Here is a 14,998-nt window from a genome sequence, read left to right as displayed (position 1 = left end):
AATTAAATTAAATTAAATTGAGCCAAAATCATCACAATTAAAAGAAACAAAAGACTTAAACTGTGTGCATCTAATTTATTTAATACACAAGTTTCACAATTTGAGTTGAATTACTGAAATTAACTTTTCCACAACATTCTAATTTACCGAGATGCCCCTTTACAGTATATCATACTGACTAAAAAAAGCTGCTTGGCTGGTCTTAGATGGTTAAATCTGGATGTAACTGGTATAAGCTGGACAAATTGGTTTTTGCTGGTTGTTCAGATGGTGACCAATACTGACTAGCTAAGGTAGTGGTCAAAACCCCTTTTAAAGCCAGCATACTAAACCAGCTGTGGCCAGGTAGGAAGACCAGCTAACCAGCTTAGCCTAGTTTAAGGTTTTTTTTAAGCAGTGAAAAGCATAAAATTTGCATAACAATTTGATAACCATGTAAACACAATATACTATGGTATTTATATGGTATTCCAGGGTATATCAAAGACTACTATGGTTCACATCCAAATATTACCATGATACCTTTTTATTTTTAGCAGAATACATGTACTTGAGTACTTGAAGTTGAACAAATTAGTCATTCCACACAACCATCACCTATTACTGATAATAATCCAAACCGCAAAAATAAAAATCAGAGCACAGACACATTATTCAACATTTTTTATCTAAATGTTTAAGTAGTTTCCTTTAACTGTGAACTTACTTCAGCTAACAATTAGCAAATTACAGATGTTAAATTCCCATTGTAAAGGGAAAGATGGCAGATTTTTCGTGGGCCTCTGGAGCTTCGGGGGACTGGGTGAATGTTCTGTTGGCTGGGCGTCTTATACTGCCACTGGACTTCAAAGGAGACAGTGTATCCATCTGTCGCAGCCTCATGCTAATCAGATTAGCCACGGCTAATCTTAAAAGTATTGCTGCACTAATTAAACTGAACCAAATGAATGATTTAATTACATTATCATTTCCACTTCCAGGGCAAAGCTGTTTTTTTTTTTTTTTTTGTCTTGCAGTGTGGCGAAGTTGAATACATTTATTGTGATATAAAGGCGCTGCTGAGAGAGAGAGAGAGAGAGAGAGAGAGAGAGAGAGATAGAGAGAAATGGGCTAAATATATCCCAATTTCCTAAAAACAAAACAGTTTGCATAGTTTAAAAGTTGCATAAGAGATTAAGACTAGTTTTCCAAAAAATATATTTTTAATTAATTTTAACCCCATTTCTTATTCTATGCATTTTTGAAGAACTTTTTTTTTTGCAGTGCAGTGCAGTCATCCTTTTAAGACACCAATAATAACTTATTTTTATTATTATATACAATACCATTGAAAAGTTTGTGGTCAGTAAATTATTTCTTATAAAAATAAAAATAAAAAAGTAGGATATTATGCCAACGGAAGCTGCATTTATTTGATAAAAATACAGTAAAAACGAAGTATTGTGAAATGTATATTTTTTTATTTATTATATTTCATTAACATGTTATTCCTGTGATGGCAAAGGTTAATTTTCCAGCCAATGTTCCAGTCTTCAGTGTCACGTGATCCTTCACAAATCATTCTAATTCTGATTTGGTACTCAAGAAAAAATATAATCTTCATCAATATTATACATTTGATACATTATTCTGATACATTATGATACAATACAATACATTTTTCCAGGATTCTTTGATAAATAAAAATTCAAAAGAACCGCATTTTTAGAAACAGGAGTCTTTTAGAACATTATAGATGTCTGAACTATCCATTTTGATCAAACTTTCGAATGGTAGTGTATAGAAATATTATCTAATACAGTGGTTTTCAACCTGTGGTCCGCGGCCCACTGGTATTGCAGGTGGGCCGCCAATTATTTTCTGTTCATTTCCAGTCCATTCTAGGGCTGTGCGATTAAAAGAAAACGTCCTAAAATCACGATTTGAGTGTGCGCGATTTCTAAATCGCTTTATACCACAATTTTCCGCGGCCCTGACCTCCCGTATCCGATCCCATCAGAATGCATTGCGCCTAGCGTGAGAACAGAGACTGGGCATATGCCTAACTCCAGGTTCACACACTGTCTGTGATGCGCCTTTTTTCTGAGCCAATGTTGACGGATCAGAGCGTTCTCACTGCGGTAAAAGGCTAGAAATAAAAACGTGCGATAATTCATGTCTAACACATGAGCATAGAGTGAATTTGTTAGTGAACAGGATGCAGTTTAAGTGAGAGGAGACACGTTTTAAGTGTGCACACTCTCTCCTCGCAAAGCAGCGTGTATCTGAGCAAGCACGACTGGTTTTGTGACAGAGCAAAGGAAATCTGCTGCGAACAGATAGATTCGCACTCGTGCATTATTTTAATGTGCTTTCGCGTTATATTTATGTGCTCTCACTGCTGACCGCATACACTGCAAACACCTGAGGCACCGCTACAATTAATGAGCTCTATGAACAATTCATGGCAAAAAAGAAAAAAAAGTCCCTGTATACAGGATTTTTTTTTTTTGCCACAAGTCTATACATTTTTTTACATCTTCACTATAGTGATAATTTCGACTTATGTCTGTTCTAGAGATGACTTTTTGATAAAGCTCTGATTGGTTTTCTTTTGGAAATATGTTTCAAATTAATCCTGAATGCATTTATGACTGTAAAAGCATATCGATGTGTGTCACAATTGCAAAAAATTTTTTGTCCATATCGCACAGCCCTAGTTTATTCAATAAATAATAAATACAGTTTAAAATCTAGCTTCGGAGTACTAAGTTATTAACCCAACAATAGCGGGGTCAGTTAATTTTTTTGAAGTGGGCCGCGCAAACATATGTGTTTGGTTGTGTGGGCCACGAGTTGAAAAAGGTTGGGAACCACTGATCTAATATATTATAATGGAAAAGCATTATATCAGTCAAAATGCTAAGATCTTAACTTGGCCCAGGTGTGGTGATCAATTGGATGGTCCTCTGGAGTCGCCATTCATTCATCACTCTCTCTAAATCAGGGGTGTCAAACTCATTTTAGGTTGAGGGCCGGATCTGAGGAAATGTGCCCTTGTGCAGGCCGAATGACCTTTTGTTAAACCCTTTGTTTGCTCACAGTTACATTAACATTAACCATAAAAACCACAATATATTTGACAAAAAAAACTAGGAAAACTTTTTTCAAAGACGATGCTAGGTTATTTTAGGGGTGTGCAATAATTTGTATTTATTTATTTTAAAGTAATAATTGCCATATTTTGCAGAGTGTGTTCTTGAGATTGCACCTTGTTTGGTTTAAGCCCGTCATGGTTAAATAAATGACACTAAAGCTGCCAGTAGGTTGCAGCAAGTCTCCTTCTTACTGAGTAATCATTTGACTTATTCAATGAAAATGGCTGATTCCTTTAGAAAAGAAGTTATTGTCTTTACGAATGGGCCACTGAATCATTGACTCCATTGATTTGTTCAAAATTCATTCAGTAACAAAATACACAGTGCTGCTTGGAGACGCACAATTACTCAGCTTTATTAAAGCCTTTTTTTATTGCTGAAACAAAGATGAACAGACAACGTTGTGACTAATATAACACACTTATTACTAGCATCTTGTTTCTTGAGCTGTTGTCTGAAATCAATTAATTTGCGGTCACACTGACATTCGGAAAAGCAATACACATTTTGCGGTCCGGATTGGACACCTCTGTGGACCACATTCGGCCCTGTGGGCTATATGTTTGATACCCCTGCTCTTAATAGACCAGGCAATGAACTTGACCCAAAATGAGCAAAGTGGCCATCAAGATGGGGATGTGAACCCAAAACCACACTTTCTCAGCTGTAACCGTTTTCATTCTTTGCGAATGAGGGTTTCACGTGGTTTCTTATTGTTTAGCAGGAGCGAGCTGCAGTCACAGCTCAGGAAGGACCAGATAAGCTGTATGGAGAGCAGTGAGGCCTGACATGCAGCCAGGCATAAAACGGACCTAATTTGTCTTCACAGACAAACTGGAGAGAGGTGTGGGTACACAGAAAGACTGACTATAGAGGAACGGATACGAGCTGTACCTTGGATATTGTAGGGGTTGTCAATGACGAAATCTCCATTCCACACAACCGAGAGGTCTACCGGCAGGTCGCTGATGTCATTTCCTTCATAGTCATACTGGAGAGAGAGAGAAAGAGAATGATATGATTCAATGCTGTTATATACACTTGATGTTTTCTCATTCTTTTGTGCAGTGCGAGCCTCCATCGAGCGCAAATCCTGTCATAAAACCAAGCAAAAAGCCACAAGAGGTTATGATTTCCTACAGGTACTACAGATTTACTCTTAAACGATTCTCAATAAATACTTTTTATAAACATTTTAAAACCTGAAAAAAGAATGTAGATTGTAGAGCTCATGTGGGAAGTATGGATTTTAATATGATTCACAGCTTTTCCAATCCGATTCCTCCTGCTTATCACCATCACTTCCAGTCTCTGCAGTCTGTCTATCCACCATAAAAGACAAAAAGGCACTAAATAAAACTAATAAATGACGCACTGAACAACTGCAGCTCACAAAATCTTCAGATCTGATTACCCCCACTTCTTATCATCATTTACTGTCCTTCCACTACAATGTATCCACTAAAAAGACAAAAAATAACAAAAAGGCTCAAAATACCAAAATGTGTGAAAAAGGAGTTTGAATTAGACTCTCAACGTTACTCAATACCATTACCCTTTCTCTATCGTGTTTCCACTCAGTAAAAACGACAAAATGCACCCCCCACCAAAAAAGGGGGAGTTTATGCAAGAAATATGTTTTGTTTCTGAACCAATTATATCTATTTTTAGAAGTAATATCATGCCGTCTGTCGACCGAAAAGACAAAAATGTCTCAAAAAAAGAAAAAAAAAAGTATCGATTCACACTTCTCACCATCTTTTACTGTCCCTTCCCTCCTTAATGCCCCCCCCCCAAAAAAAGTGACACATTGAGCTTTGGTGCTTATGTGGTAAACATGGATTTCAATCAGTCTTTTTTTCTTTTTTCTTGAACCAATAGTTTCCATTACTAGGAATAACTTCTGATTACAGACAAAAGACAGACTGACTAAATAAATAAATAAAAACATTAATGGACATATTCAGCTTAAGACTTTGAACTTGGCTCGCAATATTTCTCGATCCCATTACCCATATTTCTCGCCATCAGATTTCCTGTTCTCCCTCTACTAAAAAGCCCAAAATACTCAACATAAAACAACTGCTGTTCATGTAGGAATCTAGAGTTTGTATCTGGCTCACAACATTTTTTTTAATTAATGCGCATCTCAACATCTCTTCCTATCCTCTTTCCTGTGCACTGATCCTGACATGCTACTGGGGGCCGTCGGGATGAAGAGCGTTACAAAAATGCACACAAACTGTGTTCTGGTGCACAGCTTGAGCTCAGCCTGGCTGAAATGGCAGCGAATGAATGAAACATGCTGGCTTATCTCGCTCCATGTAAATCTTGCCATTTAAGCGTGTATCCTTGAGATAGAAAAAGAGAGCAAGACGGATAAAACAGAGAGAGAGCAACAGAGTGAGACGGACAGAAAAGGAGAGACAAGTCAGGATTCTCATCACGCAATTGTGAGACTGTCAGATCAATATGGAGGAGGTGAAAACACTCCACCCTGACAGCAGCCTCTTCTCTACAGCCCCTCTCATTCACACCTTCTCCTTACAAGCACTGATAAACAGCAGCAGACATTCAGTACACTTACAGATGAGGTTCTTGTATCAGAAACTGTCTAATGGTAGAGCTACTGACTCAGAACCGGCACGCAGAGAGAAATGCGATTTGTCTGTGCAGGCCTGGCCGTTTCTGGATGAGCGGTGGGGTCGAGGAGCACACTGGAAAGAGGAAGCGAGACGGAAATGGGGAGGAAGACGGGGCGAAATAGATCGAGGGTGTGTGGGAGAGCTCAAAAATCTAAATTACAGAGCAGAAGCCATTCATTTACACATGAAACAAGTGGTACAATTTAGGCATGATGCGAGTTGCCTGAATGTAAGTGAAATTGGCATTTCCAATTTGATCTTTAACACGTCTTATTTGGCTTCAACTGTCTCCAACATACACACAGATGTGCGCGCACAAACACACACACACACACACACACACACACACACACACACACACACATATAACAGTTGACCAATGAAGCTGAGGTCGTTTTTTTTATGACAACCTGAACATACAAAATACGTCAAGCCAGTTTTGTGTGCATTTGAAATGTGTAAAAAAAAAATAATAATAATTTCTGACATTTTTGCAAACACCAATTCCTCAATTAATGTATTAAAGAAATATTTATCCCCTTAATGTTATTCCAGTGAAATAAAGATGCAGAAATTATGTATTGCTTTTTCCATGAAAATAATGAGAGGATCTTCTAAACTTCAAAAAAGATTCATTATGCTTAATTTCTTAAAAAAAAAAAAAAAATATTCATTTATTAGCTCTTAACAGTGTTATTTTAGCATTATTTATATACTATTACAGTACTTATTATTTGGAATTATATTTTATTAGTTTTCATTAAAATTTTAGTTTTAGTAATTTTGTTAAGTGCTTTTGTCATTTTAATTAATTCTTTAAATATATTTTTTTATTTATTTAATATTTAAGCTTTATTTCAGTTATTATTTTTTAAATTTTTGTTAATAACAGCTCCAGCTTTCAGAATATGAAAAAAAAAAAAAAACAGCAGACACAACTCTTGCTTCACCCATCTCATAAACGGTCCCTTATGAATGATTCATTCAGACTACACTTGTCTATTTCATGGAGAACCTTATTCTCTAATGTTTTATCTTTTACAATGGGATTGTTTCCAAAGACAGAAAATGCACAAGACCATATTTATTTGTTACCTTTTGAAATTATGAAAAGCATTCTGAACAACCAATCAATAACATTTATAATATATATTGTTAGTGCAGCACAAAAAGCATTAATAATTATGATGAGCATTGTACTGGCTTTGTTCACAAGCCACATAAATGAGATTTTTTTCTCAAATCTGATCTATGAGACTTTACCTGTCTGTCATGTTCCAAGTGATGAAACCAGGTCCACTTGTTCTGACAGTGCAGTCAATATCTGGTATATCCACATCTGTTTCCACAGCACTGATTTAAGTGTCAGTGTGATGGCGAGAGACTTCCTTCTACTATAACTGAGATGTTGTCACAGTGGAAAGCGAGGACGGAAAACTGAAAATTGCCTTTGCTCATGTCCATCATGACATCAGGCCATGACGAACTTCTGAAGCACATCAGACAAAAGCACCAGAGGGATTACAGCACTACTGACACATTCACGCTTCCACCTCGCTTGTTCACTCGTTCACCATCCCACACCTGAACTAAAACATTAAACAATGACACAACACGTTCACAAATGCTACATTTATTGTATCAAAAATGATCACAATTTAAAATAACTATTTCCTATTTTAATATTTTGAAAAATGTCATTTATCCCTGTGATGCAAAACTTCATTTTCAGCTGCCATTATTCATCTTCAATGTCACATGATCCTTCAGAAATCATTTTAATATGCTGATTTGGTGGAATGTGAATAGCTTTTTAAACCACATAATGTGAACACCTTTTTAGCTTTTAAAATCATAGTTGGATATGCGTTGAAGAGATGTTTGCTGCCTGTCTGAACAAAAGCAATGAGTCAATTGATGCTTCTTTATAAGACACAAGGTCAAGAGTAAACCGCTGAACACTCAAGTCACAAGGCCTTTCTTTTGACAAGCACTGACAGCATCTCTCAAACGCTTCGATTTGATCAAACTCATCCTCCACGCAGACCGCAGATGACCTCCACGCTTACAATCACACATTCTTCCCTAAGCAGACATGTGACCCCTCACACTTCTCCTGCCTACGAATCCTCACCAGCGTCCCAGCTCCATTAAACTTTAAAGAGCTCCAGCAGTCCTCCCACACATACGTCACATCTTAACAACAGCCATCATTGTTCTCCCACGGCCGTCCGAAAACATAGATATGATTTATTCACATCATCATTAACATGCCTTTGACAATACACTACACGCTCACCTCAGTCAGACAATCAGCATATTCGATGCTAATCGCGGCGGTCAGATCATGTGACTGAGGTCAGATGATGTTTGGTGACCACAGAATGGCTGGAAGCAACTAAAGAGCGCATTGTTCTTTACAAAAAGGTCACATGCAGCATTTATCGGAAAGGTGGTTGAAAACAGCGGGCTCTGTTTCGTGAGAGATGCCAGCATAAGAGGAGTTCGGGGAGAACTGTGCGTCTACTTGAGACTGGATGAATAATAACGCTCATTATTCAGCCCGTGGTCATCGTGGAGACAGGGCGGAGAGTAATTAATTGCTTGTGCAAGTGTGAGTTCCCATGAGGCTGAAGGAGGCCTCCAACACAAGGTGAGGAGAAACACGCACATGACCCAATTAAGAATAACTATGATCCGGCAACCTTTTCCATACATACCGAACCTCGAGCAGAAGCACACGCGGTCTTTAAAAAAGCCCCTCAGGTGCTGAGCTGACATGACAGGTGTTGATTAATGTCAATGTCTGCTAGACTGTGGCGTTCTCTATATATTCCTCGGTTTGTGATCACAACACCCACACAATGCCATAGCTATGACGTCTTTAAAAAAGATAAATAAAAAAATAATAATTACATATATAACTTTATATATGTAATTATATCTATCTATATATATATATATATATATATATATATATATCTGTATATATATATATATATATATATATATATATATATATATATATATATATCTGTGTATAAATATATATATATATATATATATATATATATATATATATATATATATATATATATATATATATAAATAAATAAAACAAACACAGTGAAAATGTATCATAAATGTATTACATTATTCATATAAAAAAATATTTATAATAACCACATTTTTAGATTATACCTATAGAAGCAATTTATTTATATATTTATTTTCATGACAAATTCTTCTTTTAACATAATAAACCTTGACATTTTATTATTGATTTATTAGTTTAATTTATGATTAAATTTCCATTATTCTCAATGGTTATTACTTTTCTGATTACATTTAAATATAATAAGACAATTATTGTTTTATTTATTAGCATTAATAATAGATACGTAGTACGTACGTATGTACATACAAACATAATTCAGGAATAAAATATATTTTCCTGGAAATTCGAATTTTTTAAAAATTATTATTATTATTTTTTTACAGACTGAACATCTTTTGTCAAATGTGGCACAACATTTTGTCAATCACTTTGTTGCTATATCGGCAACATCTTAAGGTATTTTGCCACTTATGACACAGAAATCTTTGTAATCTGCAATGAAAAACAAAACCAAAAAAAACTTTTCTTGTACATAGTAAAACTGCTCTGCAGAACACAGATTGTTACTTCATACTGACCTTAAAACAGAACAAGCAAGGAAAATAAAACTAATTTCTGAATATGACAAAAGAAAAAAATAGCTCCACTCATTATGTATTCAGTTATAATAAACCTATGAAGGGTGTAAGCAGTTACGCATGTACAGTAGTCTGAGAATGGTATAGGTCCTCTTTCTTTCTCTCTATACACCTGCATTCCCAAAATGCATAATTACCCTCACAGGGGAAAATGAATGGAGGCCAGAAATAGAGAGACACACTGGGCATATCCCCAGACTGCGCCGGTCCTCTGCTGGCAAGCCCATTGATCAGGGGGATGGAGGGAAGAAGGGAGAGTATGTATACGTGCGGGTGAGGCAGGAGATTCCGGGTCTATGGGGCTGGAAAGTGCCGATGTTAACAAAACACAGCAGCTGCTGGAATGTGAGGAGGGAGGGAAGAAAAAGCGCCGCCTTTTGTGTGGGTCAGTCTCATATAATTAGTCATTTTGATAGCATACCTGTGTGCCTGGGTAAAAATAACACATCAGCACATCGGGAGGGGGTTTAAACACACAGACACACATGCATGCATGCACACATTTAGAAACGTAGAAACATCCAACATCCAAAATGTATTAATCTGGTCCTACAGAACCAAGTTCAATGATAATGTTAACTGTCAATAATCATCTTATAAAATATATACTGATGTGTTTTAAGGTTTAAAAAAATAAATAATAATATGTCAGATATATGAAAAAAAGAAGGCTGTCAAAATGTATGTGTAATTCATTATGCAGAGTTATTTTATTGGTGCAACTGGAGTGTCGTGTTTTGCAATGAGAGTGTTTTCATCAAGAGGCTGAAGCTCTTGAATTCAGCTCTGAGCTCATGGTGAATCTTCTTCTCAGCAGGAGCGTCTGGCACACTCTTAACCCCGCTGTGGGAAGCAACTGAGACTCCTTCAGTTATTCACCTCTCCCTCTCACCCCAACGTACGAAAGCCGCTTTCAGTTCCCTTCCTCAAAAATGATGACCCTGCTCCTCAGCTCTTCGCTCTTCCCTCCTCCCTTTCCATCTTTTTTTCTCCCTCATAGTGTTTGGGGAGGACCTGGTGTGTTGAGTCCGAAGCAAACCATCTCACTGCTGCACGGCTGCAATTCATCATCATTTTATCTACGACGGCTTTTAATTGGATCCTATCAAACTCTCCCGATAGTCCTCATTTTGCTGTAGACGGCATAGAGGAGATTCTTGCTGAGATTTTTCTTCCCTTTCCCCCTCTGTTCCTTTCCATCATTGTGTTTTCTCTGTCAGTCTCTGGTTCTCTCTCTCTCTCCGGTCATTTATCTGAGCTGAAGGTAATGTTGTAAAGCAGAGTCTGATACCATCAGCCTGTTCTGTTCATCTCCTGGGTCCTGAGCTGTGGCGTTCAGAGAGAGAGAGAGAGAGACTGTAGGCCTCGGCTCATCTTTTATACACCCATCTTCACTTCTTCATTTGATTTCCTATCCTATAACCCTATATCCTAACCCTAACCCTATATAATAAATAAATAATGGTATTACATACTGTGCACTAACAATACATTTTTACAGTATTTGTTAGTCTATGATAATATAAATTTGCAATATACTACTACATACTGTTCATTTATTTTCTATCACAAATTAAAATGAAATGATACAACATAAAATGTTAGAAACGCAGTAGAAATTAGCACTTTGTGTCCTTTTTTAATCTTTAGCTCCCTTATCTAAAAGATAATAAGCAAAAGTTTAGAAAACAGTATTACACAAGATTAATAAATGCTGTACTGTTAGTTCATGCTAGGCATTGTGGTAGCTAATGTTGACATAAAACCTTATTGAAAAGTGTTACTCGATTTTTATCTTTACCTTAGTATTTCCATCCTGAATTTTCAATATGCCACAGTAAAAAATAAATGGACAAAGTTGAGTTGTGATGTATACTATGATTAAAATCATTGCAATCAAGATATCATAATTGGATCGTTATTAAAAAAAAGTGAACTTGCAGTATCAGTCTCAATCTCTCTTAAGCATTTCACATCACTTTTGTCCAGTTCGCATCTCTTCTACAAACTTAGAAACAATGCATGGTGATCTGAATACATCTGCAGGCATCTCAATGGACAGTTACACGATTTTCCTCTTCACTATTAACCTGCTAATGCTCAATGATGTTCTTCCTTCTCAGCACATCTCATCCTAAGCTCTAGATCCTTTGTTTACTCAATCGATTGAGGCAGGACTGCCCTCTGTGTCCCAACACACCGTCGTGTTTTATTAACCCGTCTCTCTATTGTCTTAAGCAGAGAGACAAAGGATCGAATTGATCAATCTCAGGCAAACACAATCAGCTCCCCCTCCCTAATCATGCTACACCAGCCATCTGCCCGCTGTGAGCCTGGGACTCCAGCTGCCAGCTGTTGCCTTGGATCTACCTGGCACGTGACTGACCTCCACGACCAGCGCGGAGGAACGCAGCTTGCTATATTATTCTGCAACTCCTGAGAAAAGTGAACAATCACATTCACGATCTTGTACGCCTATGTTTGTGACATGCAATCTTAAACATTTGGTTTTATGATGCATTCTACATTGCAAATGCATTCTACACTACAAAAAAAAAAAATCATGATAAATTTATCTAGATATCTAACACAGATAAGGTTGTCAAATTTGCAGAAATCATTCGAAAGCATCAGTATGCAAAATAGTGAACAATAAAACTTATATTTGGGATAAAACATTGTGATATGGTAGCAATGTGCTTTTATTTGAATTTGACAATTGTTTTTTTGATAAAACAGAGTTCAACAAGCATTTGAAAGGCATTTAAAGGCTAATAAACTCAATCGATAAAATAAATAAATAAAAAATAAACTTGTCCTGTTGTTAAATTACTTTAAAAAAATGTATTTAAAAAAAGTGAATATAGTTCAAATTACTAGCATAATTTTAATTGTGTAATGCTCTGACATCCTGGCTTTGTGTGTGTGTGTGTGTGTGTGTGTCTTCAATGCTCAAACACTTTTTGAAGCAATTTAAATAGTAGCAACTCATTTCATCAAAAGATGTTTAAATGATTAAACAATAGTGTTCAACAAGCAATCCTGACAAGATTTTTTTTTTTAATTACTTTAAAAAATGGCTCAAGAAAGGGAACATAGTTCAAAGCTCAAGCATTACTTTGATATTTTATCTAATGCACAGATATTCACACTTTTTTTTTTTAATGAAACAACTCAGGTAGTATGATGTTCACAAAAGTAACATGTTCCTTCAATTTTAGGAAAAAATAACCTGATTATGTAACGTCTTGCTCCCAAACACTGCAGATGGTGAGCTTAAAATTGAATTTCTCAGAAACAGTACTGTTATAGCAAAGCAAACGGTTCAAATCCCCTCTGAATTCAACAGAACTGTTAGTCAGCGTCATTATTAATCATTCAGATGGAAACGTTTCTGTGACGTGAATGAAAAGAACTGCTGGGGATTTTGCGGGTGATTCACATCCGACCTGCCGTCTGGCACCTCAGCCAAAGCGTTCAAACACGGAAGTCCTTGGAATGTTCCGCGACCGATTCAGCCGGAGCCTATTTGATGAACAGTCATTTAATCTGTAAAGAGTGACTCTGTGAATGACTAAAACAATAGTGACTCTTGATCTATGCCAAAGCCTGTCACTCTATACATGCTCCTACTTCTGGTAATGGAACTCTCACGCAGGGCTATACAGCACTCATGCTAAAAAAAAATCACTGCACGTTAAGTAACTGATAATTGCAGGCATTTAATGGTGTAATTGCAGTGGGATCTTAACACAGCTCTCATTAAGAGTGACAGGCTGTCTGAATACTCAGCAGCAGAGAACCAAACCCGGTTTGCTTCTGTCACAGGCATAAACTGAATATGACCAATGAAAAGTAAGGAAAACCACCTTTTTTCGAGCTTTAACTGAGATAAAGAAGACCTACTGCTAGTCATGGTTGTTAAAGAACATCAGCTATATAATCAGACTGGGCTTAGGAAGTATTTAATAAGTAAACACGTTACTTTTTGTATTTAAACCACAATATCTAAAATTTGAATAAAGTAACAGGACTCTCTAACGGAGTCTTTTGAGAACAAAGGTTTTTTTTTTTTACACTGCTCTTTTTCATTTAATTAAGGGGGCTAAAGCTTTTGAAAGCTTCAAAAAGGAGACAAAAGCACCATAAAAATATCAGAAAAGTTGTTCAAATGACTCATTTGCTATATTCAGTGTTTTTGAAGTCAGTTTGGAACTGAGCAAACTTTAAGTCATTATTTAAAAACTCTGCCCTAACTTTAAAGGGGAGGTCTAATGCTATGTTCATGCATTTTGACTTATTTGCACTGCTAAAGTGTCGGATTCTCATGCTAAACATGGCCAAAGTTTCGAAAAACGAGTTGGACGCATATTCTGAAAGTTTTAGTATGACATCATAAAGGGCGGAATTCCTTGTTTGGGCACCGGAAGAGTGCACACACAGCAACCAGAGCGAGAGCATGGTGAAGAATAACACAAGAACTATCTCTTTAAGCAACCACTAAAGCACCTGCTTTCTTCTACCTTCACTTGCAAAATGAGAAAAGAACAGTTCGTTAATCAGCCGGCTGTTTTTCGCTCTGGTTGACCGTTAAAGTTAACATCATTCTGGCTGATGCTTCCAGCTAGCGCAGACAGAGGAATAGCTTCTCATCAGTGACGTGCCAATCGCTGCTGATTTGAAACAGCTGCGACAGCAAACAGTCGATAAAGTCTTTAGCGAGACAGCTCTCTGCAAACTCTTAGCTGTGTAATTAGCTCCCCCTCAGTAACACAAGGAATCTCAACACAAAAGAGAAAGAGGCTGCGTCCTATAACCGCCATCAATAAGGCATGGTGAGAAGTGTCACGGTGCCATCAAACACCCGAGCATCCTCTCGCTGCCACTAATGACTGTCTTTGCAAAGCAGTCTGTTAAAACGATAACAAGTGGCACGTGTTTCATCAGGCCTAATGGTCCACCAGTGCCTTGTCCAGTGCCTGATGGGATTTTTGACAGCCAGACAAAATGTTGATTGGCCAAAAGGTAATGAGGAGGAAGGCTTGTGTCAGCAGTGCTGTAAAAAAAAAAATTGCCAACTATTTGGACTAGCGTTTCTCCACCAATAATTGCCCTTAAACAACTCACAGAGATGTGACTATTTAAGGGTCATGGCTTGTCAGAATGACTTTCGGTCCATTTGCCTGTAGCGCAGGTCCACTGGCCCATGTGATCATAAAATACACATGACACTTTCTACAGCATATTCGGCAAGAAATACTTTCCAGTAGAAAGAAAATCCCCAACGAGATCCTATTAGCATCTCCATTGCTTCTTCTAGACAGCAATGCAATCAAATGTAGAGCAAATTAAAAAGCTTTTAAATTAAAGTCTCCTATTCCAGTACTCTCACGTGTCTCCTGAGTCTGCAACCAACAGTCTGAAATTTCAATAAGAACTCAAACATTTCTCATACTATAT

Source organism: Carassius gibelio, chromosome A23 (genome assembly GCF_023724105.1).
Source record: "Carassius gibelio isolate Cgi1373 ecotype wild population from Czech Republic chromosome A23, carGib1.2-hapl.c, whole genome shotgun sequence".
Taxonomy (NCBI): domain Eukaryota; kingdom Metazoa; phylum Chordata; class Actinopteri; order Cypriniformes; family Cyprinidae; genus Carassius; species Carassius gibelio.
This window is presented reverse-complemented; position numbering follows the sequence as displayed.